Source organism: Meriones unguiculatus, chromosome 8 (assembly GCF_030254825.1).
Source record: "Meriones unguiculatus strain TT.TT164.6M chromosome 8, Bangor_MerUng_6.1, whole genome shotgun sequence".
NCBI lineage: Eukaryota > Metazoa > Chordata > Mammalia > Rodentia > Muridae > Meriones > Meriones unguiculatus.
In genome coordinates, this window is record NC_083356.1 from 86,203,487 (window position 1) to 86,224,341 (window position 20,855).

General features: G+C 38.1%; 1 long non-coding RNA gene across 1 annotated transcript; it reads left to right on the forward strand.

The window, feature by feature from the left end:
• The first annotated feature begins 380 nt into the window (after positions 1-380).
• LOC132655894 (uncharacterized) lies at positions 381-15,475 on the forward strand. The gene is made up of 7 exons (XR_009593843.1): positions 381-516; positions 1,169-1,321; positions 4,674-4,734; positions 4,827-4,908; positions 11,411-11,476; positions 14,296-14,400; positions 14,531-15,475. It is a non-coding gene; the product is annotated as an uncharacterized LOC132655894 (long non-coding RNA).
• Positions 15,476-20,855: the final 5,380 nt, after the last annotated feature.

Here is a 20,855-nt window from a genome sequence, read left to right on the forward strand (position 1 = left end):
TTTGTCTTAAGATATGTAGTATTAGATTGTTTACAAACTGTTCATGAAAGTTCTCTCATGAATGTAATCGGGAGTCTGTTGTTACAATGTCCCATGAACTATCTGCTGTTAGTTGAGGACATTCATAAAAGGATACAAAGCAAAGCAGTAAAGTGAGAACCAGCCCCCAGATAAGCCACTTTAAAAACCCATACTTCCGTTAGTTTGAGCATATTAAATGGCTGCACGGAATGTCAACTCAGCAAATCTTTGCTCTGAAAGATCAAGATGTGGTGTGCAGGAACTCAAAAAGGCCAGGCTTCAGGATCTCTGGATCAATGTGAGATACAGGCAGTTAGTGGCTGTCTATGTTTCTATCCAATTACCCACAGGTAAGAGTGACATAAATATTTTCATCTTGGAAATAGTGACATAAGGATTTTTTTCATCTTGGCACCTGTCTCCATCATTTGTGTGGATTCTATAGACTCATGAATTTGGATGGCAGTTTTCTCATCTGGATGTCGCCTACCCTGCGTAAGCACTGATATGTATGTTTTTAGAGAGGTCTCAGGTCTTCTAAATAACCTGTTAATTTTAGAATGCCGAGCTTTATGTATTTTTTTCCCTCTCTGATGTTATGGTGGTTATGGAGTAGAAATTGTGTTTGTAAGTGTTAAAGTGTAATTTTAAATTAAATCTCACTCTGTGGATTCAGAATTTAAAAAGTCCATGTCGTTTCTCTTCCTAAAGTTTTGAAGTAGGTGGCAGAGTTTGTTAAAAATAAAACAAATGAGATATACCATATATCCTATGTACATATGTAGATACATGTGTATAAAGATAAATTAGTGGAAAATCATAATTGCTAAAAGTATCTTATTTTCCAAGTAAATGCCGCCAACATTCACTAGGTTCTTTAGGCACAGAAGGGCACATCCATGCGTGTCTATTCTGGCACTTGCCTACTGGCTAACTCAAACAAAAATAGTCCCTGAGGGAGAAACCTGCAAGACTGGTGCCAACTTCCCCGACATACCCAAGAATGTCTTTATTTAGAACCTCCCATGTGCTATTTTTTAAGTCTCTGGAATCTCAGGGATTTTCCCATCCCTCTACATGCTTGTGACATTCCAGGGCATGACAACCCCTGTTGGACTCCTCGAACTCTTCTGTTTTATTTTTAAAGTGTGGTCGGTGACTGTGACAAAGGGCGAGATTCCCAACATGCATCACAAAACATCTGAAGACCACTGTGGGGTAGAGAAGCCAACCCAGAGAGCCGCCACGGTGCCCCTTAAGGAACTCTGATGAATCAAAAGACTGAGAGCTATTCGGAAAGGTGGGAGGAGATCTACGGCGGCATTGCTAAGCATTTATTGTCCTTCTCCGTCCTTCTGAGACCGTGGTTTACTTCTGCCCAAGAGATCATACATACTTAACCTTTTTTACTTCAGGTTTTAGTAGATACAGTAGGCCAGAATTTTGGTAATACGTTTGCTTTCCACACTAGTGGTGGCAATTTGGCTTTTCTTGAGCCAGTCCATGATAACCTCTGAGGCAATTATCCTAACAACAGTGGCCCTCTGCACTGTGTATGTGAAACTATTAATACATGCTTGAAAATTCTATCCTATTTTTGTATTGTGTTTGTGATGTAAACACATCACAGTCTTTACAATAATTCACAACGCACCGCTCAGAGAGCTCCTTTTCACTCATGAATATCTGAGTCCGAGATTCACACAAACCGTACTTTTGTTTGACTCCAAAATGTGGGTGCCAAATGAATCTACTGCACTAGGCTTATGAACACTACTGCAACTGTGCAGCCACTATTTCTCTACTGGGAGAATTGTTTCAGCAGATAAACCATCTGGCCTGAAACACAGCCTTCTTTGAAAATATTCCCCATTATGTTAGCTCGGAAACAATGTGTACAGCTATGCTCCAGTGGAGGACATGGTTAACAGAAATTCAATGTCAAACAATATCTTCTCTGTGATCCCTGGTAAATGTTAAAAAGAGGTAATCAAAATGCGAGATTTTAATTCTTCAAAGAATCATTGTGAGGGTGTCCCAAGATGAAGAAAACTCAGGAAAATATTTAATAAAAATGTAAAGGGATGGTGGTTAGTTTAGTAGCCTTTTCTTCAAGGATTGCCTGTGTAGAAAGGACTTACTTTTGTTGTGAGTATCACCAAAATTTCTCAGTAATGGTCTGGGTTCACTAATTTCCTTTTTGCTAAGTATTTTCAAACATGAGGTGGTTGTATATATTTGGAATATTGTTGAAAACTGGTACTTACAACTAACGATTCTGATGTGAAATTGAGTGACTGTGGGTGCTTTAGAGAACAGAGACTCTCTGGGAATGTTTAAATGACAGACAGAAGTTTTGTGGTGGTCATAAAAAGTACTGATAAACAAGTGATGGAAGTTTGATAGAATAGTCTAAACCAATACAATGTTACTATTACAGAAACAAACTAAATGGGGTAAAAAATAAAAATGATAAATTGCTGCATTGACAGCTTTTAGGATGCTGTCCCAAAGGAAGCTTGAAAAAAAGTTCTATGAAAGTTGTTAAAAACAAGGGAACATCTCTGAGTCTGTGAGACAAAACATACCTGTGTGGGGAGGAGTGGGGCATTTTGGGCCATCAGGGCATCAACACATTACTAAAATGAAGTGATTCCCAGTATGGAGTAGAAAGCTGAAGAGTAGAGCTACTCCGTTTCTTGATGAGAAAGACTGACGCACAAATGGTCATTCTTCTGAAGAACACAGAAAATGGTGCATAGATAGGAAGCTTTCTTGTCCTCCTCCTTCTCCTCCTCCTCTTCCTCCCCTTCCTCTTTTTCCTTCTCCTCTTCCTTTTTCTGCACAGAACCTCCTAGAACGTCAAAGACTCTCATTGCTTTGCTGAATGTTTATGAAATGCTACTTCGGTAGGACCTTATATCTTCCTTCCATCTACAGTCACTTCTCTTGATCAGCTATGCAAATTTACATCACTCAACATGGGTCTCAGCTTTATATTTTCAAGAAGTTGTGCTGTTTATTTATTTTTTTCTAGGTTTTTCTTTTTCCCTAAATGAGAGAATTAGGGCTCATAGAATCACCTCCCTCCCTGCCCTGGCCTGTATTTTACAATTTTATTATTTTGGGAACCAAGTACTGGCATTAATCAATGGCTTTATTCTACATGCTGTTGTCATTTCCAAGTAATGGTCATTCCCACGTGACGATCCCAAGGAGGGGACTCGCTGAACCACATTCACAAACCAAAGGACCCATGAGGATCTTTTGTAGGAACGACACACATGGTACTGTAAACACAAACAAGAGAGCAGAGCTGTGTTTAGGGCTAGGATCGTGAATGGGAAAGCAAACATTTAGTCCTCCTGGTGTAATTAAGTGCAATGCTGTCAGTGAGTGGCGGTATATTAATTTGGACTTACTTTTTCTTGCAGTCATGTTAGGTAGTAGGCTTACAACTGCTCCTTAGAATCTGTTCTGCCTTATGGAAGATAGAACGGACAGGAACATGGTCTGCTCATGCCACTGTTTCTTTCTACATAGATTCTTGATACAGGCTGGGAAGCATGTTATCTACTCTAGGGGCTCTGGGAGTCTTCTCAGTGCATTCCAGCGCCATTAGCTGGAGCAGATACTCTATTAAGTTATACTGTGTCTATGTTTATGATGAGGAACTGAACTCCAGAGCATATCTTTAGCAGGAAAAGAACAATTAGTAAATTAATACGCTGGGCTTCAGGGAAGTCTTTGGTAAAGGTTCATTATCACTCCAGGCCTCTACTGTCTGCTGTTGTGAAGCAAGGACCTAACCCATGGCTTGGGTGTGCCTTCCCCAATTTTATTTTCTGGGAGTAAAATACACTCATGCCATGCTGTAAGCGCAGATCTTGGTATTGCTCCTATTAACAGGCTATTTGATTTGTTAACTCCCCAAACCTCCTGGAATTCCATAGCCATTTGTGGTGTGCCACTTTCTTCTTCCCTCGGTATACTAAATGTTCAGAAGTGTGACTTAATGTTTACGGGCTGAAATTTTACCAGAAATATTCTGGTGAAAATGTGTGGCAGATACTTAATTTTTATAGGACAAAAATCCAACTAATCTTTCCTGGAAAGCAGAAAGAATGTGTCTTTTCTTTAGGGTGGTCAGAATTTGACGAAGGAAATATTTGGTGCAATACACATTTCTACATTTTTGGGGAGTTTAAAACTTAGTTATTGATGATGACGACGACAGTTATGTCTGTGTGTTTTGTGGATGGATGACGATGATGAAGATGTGTGTGTGTGTGTGTGTGTGTGTGAGGTATGTGTGTGTATATTTATGTCATTGAGTGACAGACTGAGCATGGAGGTTCAAGGATGCCTTCTGAGACCCTCTTCTTCCACTGTGAGTTGGATGCAGGGAGGGGAGGGATTGAATGTAGGTCCTACAGCTGTCCCAGCGAGCATCGTTAACAACCGAGCAATCTGACTGGCTCCTGGAAGCAATTTAAGTGAACAGCTTTTAGAATTGAAAAGATACATGCCCAGTTTCCTTGAGTTCCAAGGATGAGACTCTCAGGAAATCTGAAGGTTCTTGTCCCCATAAGGGCAGATATGTGGACAGTGGTAAATAATTTACATCTTTGCTTCCTCCTACACTTCTTCAGGTAAATTGTGTCTCTTGACCCTTCTAAACTGGATGAAGAAAAACCAGTGCAGCATGTCCAGGTACTCCCTGCCCCCGGCCTTAGATGAAAGACCGTGAAAGCTAGTGACTCGAAGCAGAGTTTATGATCTGGTGGCCATCCCTGTTTACCCAGGTATAAACTAAGCAAGAGATGAAGTTTTAAAAACAAAACAAAACAGGACTGCACTGCACTGAGGAGTCAGCGTGGAGGGCAGGTAAGGTAGATTAATAACACGGCACTCCTAACAAGGTTTGGGCTCTTACTGTCAGAGGGTAATAATTAATGATCAAGTGTTAATGGAGATACTGGGATGTTGATGTCATTAATTCAGCTCAGTGGAGCTGGTTCTGCCCAGGACCTGCCACAGCTGTCACTGTATTGGCTTAATTATTCTAGTGCCTTCAGGCTCTTTGCTTTCATTTTTTTTTCCCTTTACCCTTTCTCCCTTACCAACTATAGGACATTATGTTTTCACTGACACAAAATTATGAAGAGTGTCCAGCTCCCTGGGCAGTGCCAAGCCTAGAGTACGCGGACACCCCAAGGCGGCAAAGGAGAGCAGAACTTTTTGCTTGGATGACAAGATGGGAAATGCTGAAGAAAGGCCATGTCTAAAAAGCCCGATTGTGCGGTTACAGTTTTCAAGCTCTTTAAGGGTTTGTATGTTGACCGTGAACTCTGAGCTATGTAAAATGTCAGAGTGCTCACCCTCTCCCACAGGAGACTCATTTCAACAAAGGGAATATAGAAAGAGTGGCTTCAGAGTGTTGGTGAAACACGAGGCAGTACAATCGCTCCTCCATGAAGGGACAAGGAAGTCGGCTTGGCTAGGACAGTGGAAGCAAGGGAAAGCCTTGCAGGGAAATGTCCCGGCTGTCAGCACTGCTTTGTGGGAGGGCACGAATCTGCCTGCTTTGAAAACCTTCCCCCCCTTCCGCTTTCAAAATACTATTTTCATCTTTCTCCTCTGGCCTGTCCGAGTGATAGCCACAGTGTTCACTTTCCTGTCTGGAAATGGATGGGAACAGTGTGCTTACCTGTTTTATTTTATAAGATGCCCATTTTTCAAATTGTGTGATTTAAAAAAAAAAAAGCCGATCTTGTTTTTTTTGGGTATGTATTGCTACCTCTGATGCATCAAGCTAACCCAGTGTATCCGGAGAGGATGCTGCCGCTTGACTCACATCCAGGCTGAAGTACTTAAAAAATGCCAGGCACTACAACAATTTTAAATCTCTGTCTCCACTGCACATGGCTATTTAAAATAATTGAAGCTCTTCAAATTTTTATATGCGTTCAAATTTGGAAGTGACTGGTTGTGAGCATGTGCAGGACACAGTGATTTAAAGTTATTAGAGTCTCTTCAATTTAGTTCGAGCGTTTCAGCTTGCATGTGACAGGGGAATCTGAACTGGGGCATTTAGAAGTGATTTAACAATGTCGTTACCCTCAGATGTTATGCAGGTGATCAGAATTTGTTTACTTCAAAAAAAAAAGCACGGTGAAAATGAATTTTTTTTGTCTAAAAGGTATCATTAGCCCACCAGAAAACACTTAAATTAACCACTTAAAATGCACCATAACCCAATTTTACTTTCACTGTCATAGTTCCCACTGATGACCTGATTATAGACACAATTTAAAAGCCAAATATGAGCATTTGGCTTGGTGAAGAACTGTTGTTTTCTGAAGCAAGCACGGAAAATAAGTGTTCAGGAAAACGCCTGATGCGTTCTGGTGATGTCACGGAGTCTGTAGGAAAGGAACAGATTGCATTTCACATACAGTTTATTATTTAATTCAAATGTCCTAAAGATAACGTACTTTCATCAAATACGATTTAACATAAAAAGCCATCTTGTAGTATCTTCACATGAAATATGGCTTAATTTTTAATGTCCTCTCTGCTCTGGAGGAATCTGAACGAACGTAAAGGTAGCTAGATCTGAAGCCCCACAGCTGGTGTTCTCAAATGATTTACTCGGTCACTTGGTGGTCTTTTAGCAAAAGACATTCTCAGAACAGGAACTCTGAAATTCTGCTGAGTTTCTTGATGCCAAGGCTCTAACACGGAAGGTAGATTTACGGTTTAAATGTTAACATTATATAATATATAAAAAAATCTAGTCATTAAGAAGTCAGCTAAAATTTTGAACATGTTTTATTTGTGCCTCCGTAAGCCACATGGATGTTGTTTTGTTTGATTAAGATGGAAGTGACAAAAGTGAAATTCCAGTCTATCTCTCAGTCAATTCCTTTCTTCAGCAAGTATTTCATTTTGATAAAAATTAGGATAAGTTGATCATAGATTTGATATTTTAAAAATCCCTAACCTGGATTTGGAGTTCGAAATATTCTGGCCCATGAAAACCACCTTATCTTAGGAACTAGTTTTTCTGAATCTATATTTTTATTAGAGCAGAAACTTAACAGGTTTAGAAATAGAAAATGCTAATTATAGAAAACATGCTGTATTTGGGATTTCTGTAGCCCTGGGGATTTAGGGCTCCAGGCTATGAAAACTCCCACATTTGGTATAGAAGTCAACCTTTGCACTAAAATTTATTATTAGTTTGAAACTTTGAAAAAAAAGTTTTATGTTCATGTTTTTTCTTTCTCTTTTTTTTCTTTACTCTTTGTGTAGAATTTTGACAGGAGTAATAAAGCCAAAAGAGTTTGTTCAATTGTTTGTGCCTTTGCTAAGTTAAGGCTATATCTATGCATATCTATGCAAAAAAGTGTTATGCTTTTAAATAATTGAATCAACCGTATTTAGGTCACAGATAGTAGGAGCACAGTCTATGCTAAACCCATGAGAATGCATAAGCAATCACCTTGTCCAAACAACCACGTCTACTTGGAAACCCTTGAGAGCTAGAAAAGTTATTTGGAAAGACCAAGAGACTGTTTGTACTTAAAAGTCTTGATTTTTTCAGTGGTTTATTTAATTAAACCAATTTAAACATACATTAGATGTGTTTAAATTTAAAATGCACCATTTAAATAAAAAATTCCATTGCCCCATATTTTAGTAATGACACTGGGGGCAACTGTATCTTAAATGAGGAGGATGTTAATGACTATAGCATACATTATGGCTATGGACATCACCTACCATACCATATGCTTCTCTTGGCCTAGGGAGATAAGTAGGAAGGATTCTCAGACTAACACTCACTCATTTTCAGCTATCGGTTTTAGAGAAAGATTAATTTATCAAATCCCATTTTTGTCACATAGGAAATAAGTCCCAGGGAGGAAAAGAATAAATAACAAATAATTAATATGTGAACACTTGAAGGAATATATAAAATAAGTGGTTTATTCTGTAGATATAAATGTCTTTCTTAAAAAAAACTTTAAATGGAATGGTGGACAGATTTAACTTCATGAAAATGAAAAAAAATATTTTCCGTATATAGAAATGACAAAATTGGGATGAAGAGATAGATTAGTTGTTAAGTGCTTGCTGGTCAAGCCTGAAGATGAGAGTTCAGATTTTAGAACTCCAAAACAAAACAAAACAAAACAAAACAAAACAACAACAACAACAACAAAAAACAACTTTGAGTTAGCACAGTGGCCTTTCTGTAATTCCAGCCTTGGAAGAAGGGGCTGAACATCCCAGAGCAAGATGGCTAGTGAGACGGAGACTGTCATCTTGGGATCCTTGGCTTTGACTGGGAGACACATTCACAGCAAATACAAAGTGGAAGAGTGAGGAAAAATGATTCCTAGACCACCATATGCTCAGCCAACGATGGGTTTTCACACCCTGTGCATGCAGGCATGCATATACACATCACACATACTTAAAAATCAAAAGGAAAAACTCTCAAAATTGTCACGGAGTGAGGTCAAATCCAGGCTTGGCAACTTTAGGAAGACCCTGTCTTAAAATAAAAGATAAAAATAAGAACAGGGATAAACTTTAGTGACAAAATGATTACCAAGCATTCACAAAGCCCCAAATTAAATCCTTAGCCTTGCAAAAACAAAACAAAAGAACCTAGAATTGAAACAAATGAAACAGAACTGGGGCAGAGACCCACTGCTCGGAACTCCAGGCAGGTTGCCTGCCCATGGCCCTCATCCACTCTTTTGGTGCCCCCCCCCATTCCTAATCTGCCCTTGTCACCCTGTCCTAGTTCCCAACTTGGATGAAGAGCCCCTGCTCAATCATAGGCCTCACCAACCAGAAGACCAGAGAGGGAACAGATACCAAGGAACCAAACACTCATCCAACAAAGACAAACTCAGAAATTGGCAACTTGTCTTATAATCACCCCAAACCTAGGTGCCTAGACACCTGGCATAAGAACACAATCAACAAAGACAAGGCAATATGGCATACTACATGCAACAAGTCCTGAATTTCCCAGCACAGCTGAAATACAAGACAAGGACCTTAAAGCCAACTTTATGAAGATGATAGAGATCCTTAAATAGGAAATGAATAAATTCCTTAAAGAAAGCTAAAAAATTTTCTTTGAAGGAAACAAATAATACCGTTCAAGACTTCAAAATGGAAATAGAAACATTAAAGAAAACATAAATTAGGGAATTCTGCATATGAAAAGTCTACGTTAGTGAACAGAACTAGAGAGGCAAGCTTCACCATACAAGAGATGGAAAAAGAATGTCAGGTGTTGAAGATACAATAGAAGATGTAGATATATAGGTCAAAGAAAATGTTAAATCTAAAAAATTCTGGACACAAAATATCCAGGAAATCTGGGACACTGGGAAAAGACTAAACCTTAGCATAATAGGAGTAGAAGGAGACAAATCACAGTTCAAAGACTCAGAAAATATTATATATATATATATGTATATATTTATTATTATTATTTTTTACACTTTATTCACTTTGTATCCCCCCATAAGCCCTCCCTCCTCCCCTTCCGGTCCCACCCTCCCTCCCCCTTCTTCATGCATGCCCCTCCCCAAGTCCACTGATAGAGGAGGTCCTCCTCTCCTTCCTTCTGATCTTAGTCTATCAGATCACATCAGGAGTGGCTGCATTGTCCTCTACTGTGGCCTGGTAAGGCTGCTCTCCCCTCAGGGGGAGGTGATCAAAGAACAGGCCTATCAGATTGTGTCAGAGGCAGTCCCTCTTCCCATTACTATGTAGCCCACTTACACACTAAATTGCCATGGATTACATCTGCACAGGGGTTCTAGGTTATCTCCATGCTTGGTACTTGGTTGGAGTATGGGTCTCTGGGAAGACCCTTGTGTTTCAAATCTTCTAGTTCTGTTGCTCTCCTTGTGGGGTTCCTGTCCTCTCCATATCTTACTATTTCCCACTTCTTACGTAAGATTCCATGCATTCTGCCCAACAGTTGGTCATAAAGTCTCATCATCTGCTTTGATAGACTGCAGGGCAGAGCCTTTCAGAGGCCCTCTGTGGCAGGTTCCTAGGTTGTTTCCTGCTTTCTTCTTCTTCTGATGTCCATCCTCTTTGCCTTTCAGGATGGGGATTGAGCGTTTTAGTCAGAGAAAATATTTTTTTAACAAAATAATAATAGAAAAATTTCCTAACCTAATGAAGGACAGGCCTATAAAGGTACAAGACGCTTATAGAACACTACATAGGCCACAGAGTAAGACAACACAGCCTGTCCTGATGAGACCTGATATGCTAGGTTCAGAGGTAAGGAAGGGTGGACCTCCCCTATCAGTGGACTTGGGGTGGGGCATGGGAAGAGATGAAGGAAGGAAAATAGGATTGGGTGGGGATGAGGGAGGGGATTATAGCTGGAATACAAAGTGAATAAACTGTAATCAATAAAAATAAATTAATTTAACAACTTAAAAAACAACAACAACAACAACAACAAAAAACACTAAATAGAATGGACCAGAAAAGAAATTTCCCTCTCCAAGTAATAATTAAGGCACAAAACATATGAAACAAAGAAAGAATATTAAAAGCTGCAAGGGAAAATGTAAAGTTACATATGATGGCAGACCTATTAGAATTATACATGACTTCTTTTTTTGTACATATTATTATTATTTATTCACTCTGTATCCCAGTTATAGCCCCCTACCTCATCTCTTCCTTCTCTATCCCTCTCCCCTAGTCCACTGATAGGGGAAGTCCTCCATTACTGTACTACCCTAGCCTATAGCATTCCATCAGGACTGTCTGGATCCCCTTCTTCTGTGGAGTGGCTAGGTCACCGCACCAGGGAGAAGAGATCAAAGAGCAGGCAACCTAGAGCATGTCAGAGACTGTCTCTTCTCCTCTTACTAGGGAATTCATATAAAGACTGAGCTGTCTATGGGCTACATCTGAGCAGGGGCCTAGGTATTCTCTATGCAATGTCCCTAATAAAAAGACAAGGACTAACAGAATGGATGGCTAAACAGGATTCATCTTCTGCTACAACCAAGAAACACATCTCAACATCAAAGATAGATATTACCTCAGAGTAAAGGACTGAAAAAAGATATTCCAACAAGCTTGTATAGCCATTCTAATATCTAACAAAACAGATTTCAAACCAAAATTAATTAAAAGACACAGAAAGACACTTCATTCTTATCAAAGAAAAAATCCACCTAGATGATGTTTCAATTCTTAAACATCTGTGTCTCAAACACAAGGACACTGACATTTGTAAAAGAAACATTACTAAAACTTAAACCAAACATTGACCTACTCACATAGATAGTGGGAGACTTCAATACTCTACTCTCTCCAACAGACAAGTCATGAAGCAAAACAAACAAATGAACAAACAACAACTAGAGAGCTGTTGGGTATTACTACGGTAAGCATGTCACTACTGTATCCTTTGGATTATTGTGCTGTGATGGTCATTTTTTGTGGTTCATAGGCATCCTAGCTTGGTGGGAATGTTGGTTACTTTTCACCTTTGGAAGTTTGCATGGTCCCTTTTGGTGCCATGAAACCTAGTCCTGAAGGAGGAGACATTCAGGTCGGTTCCAATTCAGAGGACTCTGCACCCTGTGTCTAAAGTGTATTATATATTGTGTCTTTGGAAGCACGCCCCCTACACAGACGTAGCCAATGGGCAGCTCTTGCTTCATTTGGGTGTCCTAGGAAGAGTCCATGTTAGCTGTCTCTAACATGGACTCTATTGCCTGTATTTTGATCACTTCCTCTTGGTGGGGCTGCCTTGCCAGACAACAGGGCGAGAGGATGCACTCAGTCCTGATGCGACTTGATGAGCTGAGGGGGGTTGGTGTGTGTGTGTGTGTGTGTGTGTGTGTGTGTGTGTGTGTGTGTAGGTCCCCTTTTCTAAGTAATGGGACAGGTTGAGAGGAGAAAGAGGGATGGATAATGGGACTGGGAGAAAAGGAGGGAGGAGCTATGATTGGGATGTAGATTAATTAATTTAAGAAAGTAAAACAAATAGGGACTTACCTTCAATCTGCATGGCAACCAAAGGCAATAACAGCAGGCTGCAATTTTTTGGGGAGGGGGAGTTTCTTAGAGAACACTAAGCAACAACTCAAGACAGGGCTTTTCATGTCAGTTATTGGGTTTTTTTGTTAGATGATCTTGGGCTCTTGGAGCAAGGGTCATAAGCCCAGATGGGAAATTTAATTAATAAATTATAAATACACATTTGTATACTTATGTGTATAATAGTTTTTTTTTTTATTTTTTAGGTGAGTAGTTAATACTATGACTTTTAATGACTTTTCTAGACATCCTTACTTTTCTAGACATCTCTCCTTCTTTAGTATTTTTCTCCCTTTCCCTCCCTAATTAGAGTTTCCCGTTTACCCCATTTTTCTACCAGATCACTTGTACCGTGCTAGTCTTCTCCCTATTTCTCCCAAACTCTTCCCCAGGTAATGGTCATTTCTTACTTTCCTGGTTTCTGCAGTTAGTCCAGCATGTATGCTCACATCTGAAGATTTGGAGCTAGGACCCTCAGATGAGAGGAAATACATGACACTGTCTTTCTGGTTGTGTATTACCTCACTCAATATGTTCTTTTCTGGTTCAAATGACATCTCTGAAAAGGTCGTGGTTTCAGTTTTTCTTTACAGATGAATAGTATTCCATAGTGTATATGGACTCCATTTTCATTATCCATTCATCAATTGAAGGACATTTGTATTTCTCATTTCCTAGCTGTAATGAACATGGCTGAGCAAGTCTCTGTGGAGTAGGATGTTGGGTCCTTTGGGCATATGCCAGGGAGTGGTATAGCTACTTCATAAGGTAGATTTATTTTTAGCTCTTTTTGATCATTTTCCACACTGATTTCCCTAGTGGCAATCCTAGGGAACAAGTGTTCCTTTTCCCTCACACATTATCCAGCACTTGTTATTGATCATTTTGTTGCTCTTTGCCATTCTAACTAGGGTATGGTGAAATATAAAAATTGTTTTTATTCATCATCTCTAGTTTTTGAGATATTTCAAAGCAATTTTTTCCTTTGAAAATTCTATGTTCAGGTTCCAGACATTTTTTTTTAATTCAATCGTTTGTTTTCTTTGTCTCTTTGGGTCCTTTCTTTCTTTCTTTCTTTCTTTCTTTCTTTCTTTCTTTCTTTCTCTCTCTCTCTCTCTTTCTCTCTCTTTCTTTCTCTCTCTCTTTCTTTCTTTCTCTCTTTCTTTCTTTCTCTCTCTCTCTTTCTTTCTCTCTCTCTTTCTTTTTTGAGTTCTTTATATATTCTGGATATTAATCATTTGTCATATAAATAGTGATAGTATTGTCATATGTATAATGTATAGTGTATATGCATTATTTTTTGTGACAGCAACTGTTGAAAGAGGGAGCAGTTTTAGCTTGTACACATTTCTAGTGTTCTCATTCTGAGTTTATTTTGTAAGGTTAAATGTGTGCTTGTTATAGCAGTTACCACTGGAGGCTTTTATTAAATTAAATGAAAGTATGTCTTCATGAAACTGAGTGAATATTTTAATACTTTATTCAAACTTTAATATGTTGCTCAAAAGTACGAATATAGCATATCCATACCAAAAAGAAAAACAAAACCATTGTACAGTAAAGAAAAGGTGGCTGGGACAAATCATGGCTTTCCGAAACAATACAAATGCTTCTCAAAGCACTTGTGTCAAAAGCCTGATGCAGGAGTGAACCTTCTATGTTACTTCCTTTATACGGTGTTTGGAAAAGGGATACCTATTATATTGTTATTTACCAAACCCCATAATTAAATGTATACATAAAAACCCAAGGACATAAAATGCAATTAAAACATTTCAGAGATACCTGAAAATAAGCAAGCTTAAAGCACTGTCCTATAGAACAATCATTTCTTGAGGAGTGTGAATCAAAGTCCAGTTTTGTAAGAGACAAAATGAATTATTCAAGTGAGTATTTTTCACTTTGGAAAAAGATCATGGATAGATTTCTAAAATATGAACAAGGCCTTAATACACACACACACACACACACACACACACACACAGAGAGAGAGAGAGAGAGAGAGAGAGAGAGAGAGAGAGAGAGAGAGAGAGAGAAACTTTAAAGTAAAAGCAAGTGTCTGTACTTTGGGTTGTTGAAGAATCCTTAAGGGTCTACCCTTAAATGGAGATAAGAGCTTTACAACAGAAATGATATGCTTTATTTTGGCTCTCCTATTAGGCTATCTTCTGTATGTGTAGACTCATGATTACATGGATATAAAAAAATATTAGAAAAACTAACCCAGGTGCATCAAGATCTTCATTAGAAGTACATAAGCACCAGGTAAGAAAACTTGGGAAAATAATATTAGAAATTAACATTTCTTCATTTTCAGTATCCAGATGTTTATTAAATTCCATCTCTTTGGTTTGTCCTATTTTGACTTCCTTCTCCATGATGTATTTTTGAAAAGAAATAACAACAACAATAACAACAAAAACAGAACAGAAAATGACCCGTGTTTTTGCAAGTTTTTATGAAGGTGTCTTGTAATGTGTCCCACCGGTTCTTCCCTGGAGTTTGCCTGGTAAGATCAGCAAATAGAATAAGCCAGGATGCTTTTAGCCAACTTGCAAAATTACAAAACCCTACCTTTCATTAGTTAATTGCTTTATCACAATAAAAAATATTACGTATTTCTTTTTTTGCATTTTCTATTTGTTTCTCAGAACAACTTTGTTTGGTAGACATCTTTTATAGATGAAGAAATAAAGGCTGTGAAGGGATTATGTCATAAATATATGTCATACAGTTAATAAACAACCAAATAGAGATTTGATTGAATCCTTAATCTATGACTCTCTCATAACACCATGCTTTTATTTTATTTTATTTTATTTTATTTTTTCTTTTCTTTTCTTTATTTTATTTTGTTTTATTTTGTTGGTGACACTTTAGAGATGATCTGTGCTTTCTTGGTTTGGTGACTGCAACTCCCTCAGTCTTGATCAATTCATGTTGAAAATTCTGTCCCAGCCTCGCGGCTGATTTTCCTTCCTCGAGTGTCTCTACTGAAGTCAGTTCTGATGCCGGTACCTCTCGAATTCTAACACCACTATTCCGCCATCACTTTTATCAGCTCCAGATCTATAACCTTCCTCCTGTAGTCGCGTTTGCTGTCTCCGAGCGAAGTGTTAGCGGTGTGGTTTATGTCTCACTCATTCTTGCAACCCACTTCTCTCTCGTACCGCCACACTATATTTTGCTTGGACATTTTTTTCATGTTCTGAACTACATTTTACTTTCTTGATTGTTACTTTTTCCTCATCTAGTCCATCTCTGAAGGAATATTTGAAAGCTTCCTTTTCCTGTTCCCCCTCAACTGTAAAACATATAGACTACGTACACGGTACCTTGTTTTTGGATGGGCATTGGTTGCTTTAAAATATATATATATTTTTAATGGTACTCCATTGGACAAAATGCCAAACATTTTCTTCTGAACTGCTAAATATTTCTGTGTGATGGAAATTTGGTATCTAAGTATATTTTAAATAAAATATTATGTTTCTAATTATTGCTACCAAGAAGTCATTTTATCTGCTTTTCTAAAAGGCACTTTTGGGGGGCTAACGCCTTGATATTACACTTCAGACACAATGCCCAGTGAAAGTCATGCACACTGCAGATCACAGCTACTAGAGGAGACTTTTGTTTCTCTGTCTCTGGATTTTAAATACCTCAACTATTTCCCAATAGCTGCATAAAACAAGCAATTAAAATCATTTAATGCCGTGAAAGAATTTTACTGTAGTTTAAGTAAGTCCGTATTTCTAGAAATCTGTTTCATATCTATTTCTAAGTAAATTATTTCATGAAAAAAGTCTATCCTCTTGTTATTTAGGATTTCTTGCAGGAAAGATGCTGCAGACATGGACAATGCTTCATTCCAGAAATCTTTTTTGAGGGAGGGTGATGCAGACATTAAATCTGAGAAACGTATGCACAGGTTATATAGGAATGTATGTATACCCACTAGGTTATAGTAATACAAGGCCATTAATGGGAAAAAAAAGTGTGTAGCATGACTATGCTTAAAGTTTATTAAGCATCTCCACTGAGCTACCAGGACCTGTTTTCCCACAAAATTCCAAATTCATCCTATCTCAAATGTTTATTTCCCTTAATCATTTTAAAACAGAAAAATTCATCCAAATTTATTAGCCGTATTCATTGAGTCAACTATTTTTTTTTATAAAAATTGAAGTGTCATTGATACCTTTCAGAAAGAGGACCAAACCTATGCTTCACAATGTTAATTTTCACTGTTAAATAGGAATTAACTTTTGTTCAGGGCAATTTTCCCTGTATCTAATATTAATGATACTTTGAAACTAAGACTTCTGAAATAGATCTGAATTTTTTCACTCCCCTATGCAACTTTTGTCTCAAGATATGGGAAATACCCAACTCGGGAACATTTTAAGATAAGGAATGGCCTAATGTGATCTTTTCCTGACTATTTTACTCTTCCCAACGGGTTTCTATGATGAAACTCTTACATTGACCACCTACATTCATAGGGTCTGAAACCTCCTATGCCCAGACTGGCAAATGCATGTTAGAAAACACATGAAAAACATGAGTGGATGTAAATAAACCTCTTAATGTTGGTTGTCTAGAATTGGAGTTCTAAAACATGTAGTTTCAATTCCCATCCATATCTGCTATGTAGCCACTATATAAAATGGAAAATGGAAGAGGTTTTCAGTGTTATATTCTCTTTTTCAAAATTCAAATACTGTGTGCATCTTTCTGCTTCTGGGATAGCTCACCCAGGATGATCTTTTCCAGATCCCACCATTTACCTGCAAATTTCATGATTTCCTTGTTTTTTATTGTTGAGTAATATTCCATCGTGTAGATGGTATATACTCACTCATATAGACATATAATATAGGATAAACCTACTAAAACTGTACACCTAAAGAAACTAATCAAGAGGAAGGACTTTTGCTAAAACGCTCAATTCCTATCCAGAAAGGCAAAGAGGCTGGACATCAGAAGAAGGAGAAAAGAGGGAACAAGTCAGGAGCCTGACACAGAGGACCTCTGAAAAGCTCTGCCCTGCAGACTATCAATGTAGATGCTGAGACTTATGGCCAACCTTTGGGCAGAGTACAGGGAATCTTAGGAAAGAAGTGGGAAACAGTAAGATCTGGAGAGGACAGGAACTCCACAAGGAGGGCAACAGAACCAAAAAATCTTAGCACAGGGGTCTTTCCTGAGACTGATGCATGGACTGTGCATGGAGATAACCTAAGACCCCTGCACAGATGTAGCCCATGGCAGTTCAATATCCAAGTGGGTTCCATTGTAATAGGAACAGGGACTGCCTCTGACATGAACTGATTGGCCTGCTTTTTAATTACCTCCCCCTGAGGGAGAAGCAGCATTACCAAGCCACAGAAGAAGACAATACAGCCACTCCTGATGAGACCTAATTGATTAGGATCAGAAGGAAGGAAAAGAAGACCTCCCCTATCAGTGGACTTGGGGAGGGGCATGCATGCAGAGGGTGGATGAAGGGAGGGATTGGTATAGGAGGAGGAAGGGAACCACAGGGGGGATACAAAGTGAATAAAGTGTAATTAATAAAGAATTAAAAAAAGGAAAAAATCAAATACTGTTTATTCAAATGTATTAAAACAATGGTTCTCAGTTAAATTACAAGAGGTGAATAAAACCATCTTCCACATAATTCTGCAATGTTTCTCTTCACATGTGTCAATAGAGTACAATGGAAGTCCTTTGGTATTTCTCTGTTGTGAGGTACAATGAGAGCTAGGTTCTCAACTGTCATTCTCAGCAGCTTGAACAGGGGTCTCTGTATTACTGTCATTCATTGCAGAGAGGCTTTTCTGATTAAAGCTGGTAGTAGCTTGGCTCCATGACAGTATTCTAAATAACAGTCTTAAGATTGTCCCAAGGGCCTAAGATCTTCTTAGTCCTGGGTTTTAAAAGTCTGTTTTATGTGTTCATTGTACATGCTATTGTGAGTGACATTTTCAGATATGTATATATTATATGTTAAGCATGTTCTCTCCTATACGATACAATGTACATTGTCCTTCCTCTCCTCTCAGTAGTCCTTGTTGTTTCCATAGATAGGTTTTCTTCTGCCTTTCTGCCATATAGATATATGCATATATATGCGTAATTTTGTTTATTTATAAAAACTAACCATGTATAAGATATAACATGATATTTATCCTTCTGAGATAGTTTTGACTCATTCAATATTGTTATCTTGAGTTAAATTAATTTTTTTGCAAACAACCAAACATGGCTAAACTTTTTCATTGTGTATGAATAGTACGTTTTTTGTCTCTTCTTTTGTTGGACATCTAGATTGGCTCCGTCTTAACTGAGCAGCACTGAAATAAATAGTGTTGTACAATATCTCTGTGAGTCTTCTTTGGGTGAACAACCAGAAGCTGGGTCATATGGCCATTGATCTATTCTTAATTTTTGGAGAACCCCAACAATGATTTCACATAGTAGTTGAACCTCTTCACCTTCCTACATTTACTGGATTCCCTTTTGCCCACATCTTCACCAGCATTTTTTTGTTAATTTTGTGAATGATTGCCATTCTGACTGGAATGAGAATTTCAGGGAAGCATTTTTAAAAATTGATATTCTTATTAATTCTTTGAGAATTTTATACAGTGTATTTTGATGATAGTCTCCCCCTTACTCCTCTCATTTCTATTCTCCTCACCACATTTTTCCAACTGACCCAATCCTGAGGTTTCTTGTTTTTTTCTCCCATCAAGTCCAGTTTGTGGTTTCCCAACTGCTTCTGGGAGTGGGGACTTTTCTGGAGTGTAGTTGATATATCAGGAGAAATAGCCTTGGTGAAAGTTAACTCCCCTTGTCTTTGTAGCTATCAATGGCCAACCACTCCTCAGCTTCTTCACAGCAAAGGGGACACCGCGATCAAGGCTTTCACCTCGTTCTCTGAGGCTAGTGATGTTGGACATTTTTTCATGTATTTACTTGTCATTTGAATTTCATTTTTTTTGATATTTCTTTGTTTCTTTGGACTATTCATTGAGTTGTTTACTTTCTTGATCATCTGAGTTTTTTTGTTAATTCAACATGTTACTACATTGGTTTGCCATGGAGATGCTGGCCAACCTGATGTTATGGGAAACTAGAACATACCTGATGGCACATATTTGTTGTGTCTTGGAATGCACATTTTCAACATAATTTCTAAATATTCATATACAAACAAATAAATAGTTTTGGTAGAAAATTATAATATTCTAGGTAAATATAAATACCCAATTTTTATCTTAACGGCAGTTCCTGACTGTTTAAAATAATACAATTATAGTCAGATTTATAAAGTGTTTCAAAGCCCTTGATGTGTATTTGAATAATCTGCATTTAAAAAGCCCACAAATAAGTGTTTACACATCTTTAGAACTTTCACCATCTATCATGCCATCTCCTTTACGCTTCCATGAGGAATTTCTTCTATTAAAAAAAAAAAACTGTTATAAAAGGAAATTAACAACTTTTAAATAATACTCTTGGAGAAAACCTCCAAAGTCAGGAAACTCAAAGTGAAGGCTAACACTTAATTCCTCACTTTTTCTGCTTATTCCTATGTGTGGGAGGGATCTCAGATCAGTATGGTACGAGCCATATGTGCTGTAATAGCAAGACACAATGGAAAAACTTACGCATGGCGTGTTAGCTTCCCATCCCCCGCCCCCCAAATTCGACCCTCCTGGTTTCCTGCATGCACAGAAGAGAGCACGTGGGATGTGCATAACTATTGTACTCCGTGGCGCAGCATATTCTCCGCTGATGCGGTCATAGTAGCAGATGACTTAATATCCCTGTCTGGAAAATAAACTTCATTCGTCTGGGGAGTTGACTGCATTACCTGGTTAAACATGTTCAGCTGAATTATTAATTTTCTGTCTTGTTAAGTACTGGATTCATGGCTGGAAGTGAAAATGCATGCAATGTAAAAATATGCTGGAAAACAGTTGTAGAACCATCATTAGGTCTCGGTGTTGCATGACTTCTTGTGAGACAGAGTGACACGTTTCCTAGAGCAGGATCAGCTGTCATTTTCACAGGTTTATCCAAATAGTCTCTATTATTCATTATATATTCTGAAGATTTAGGTGACAGAAGGTTCATATAAGATAATTTATATAACACAAATGCTTCGTGGAACAGGCGAAGCTCAGTCTAATGTCTTGCAGCATAATGTATAATGGGCTTCTGGTCAGAATTGATGAAATCTTTTCTGAGACTTAAATTTAACAACCATTTAAGTTTATTTAAATAAACTTATTTAAAGCCATAGGGAGATGTGGCTAAAACTTGTTAGTATTTATTTTTGCCTTACTGAATTGAATGTAACCTGTAGAAAAAGATAAGAGGCCTGCTAATGTGAATGCCCAAGAAAGGAATAATTACTATTGATGGTAAATTTTTAATATTGTGATGTTTTAAGTTATGTTTTTATAGCTCACTTCTGGATAACTAATATTTGAAAAATTATTAGGTATATGTAATATACTCATGTACTTTTATTTATTTTTTATTTTTTATTTTATTTTTTTCAATGCAGTTTATTCAGGAACCTTGAACAATCATCTGACCCTGGGGAAAGCCAGCCCACAGCTTAAATAGCCTCTGGGTAGCCAACCCAGGCGTGCCACGTGGGCAATGCAGATAGGTCCACATACATGGAAGCAAGCCAGATC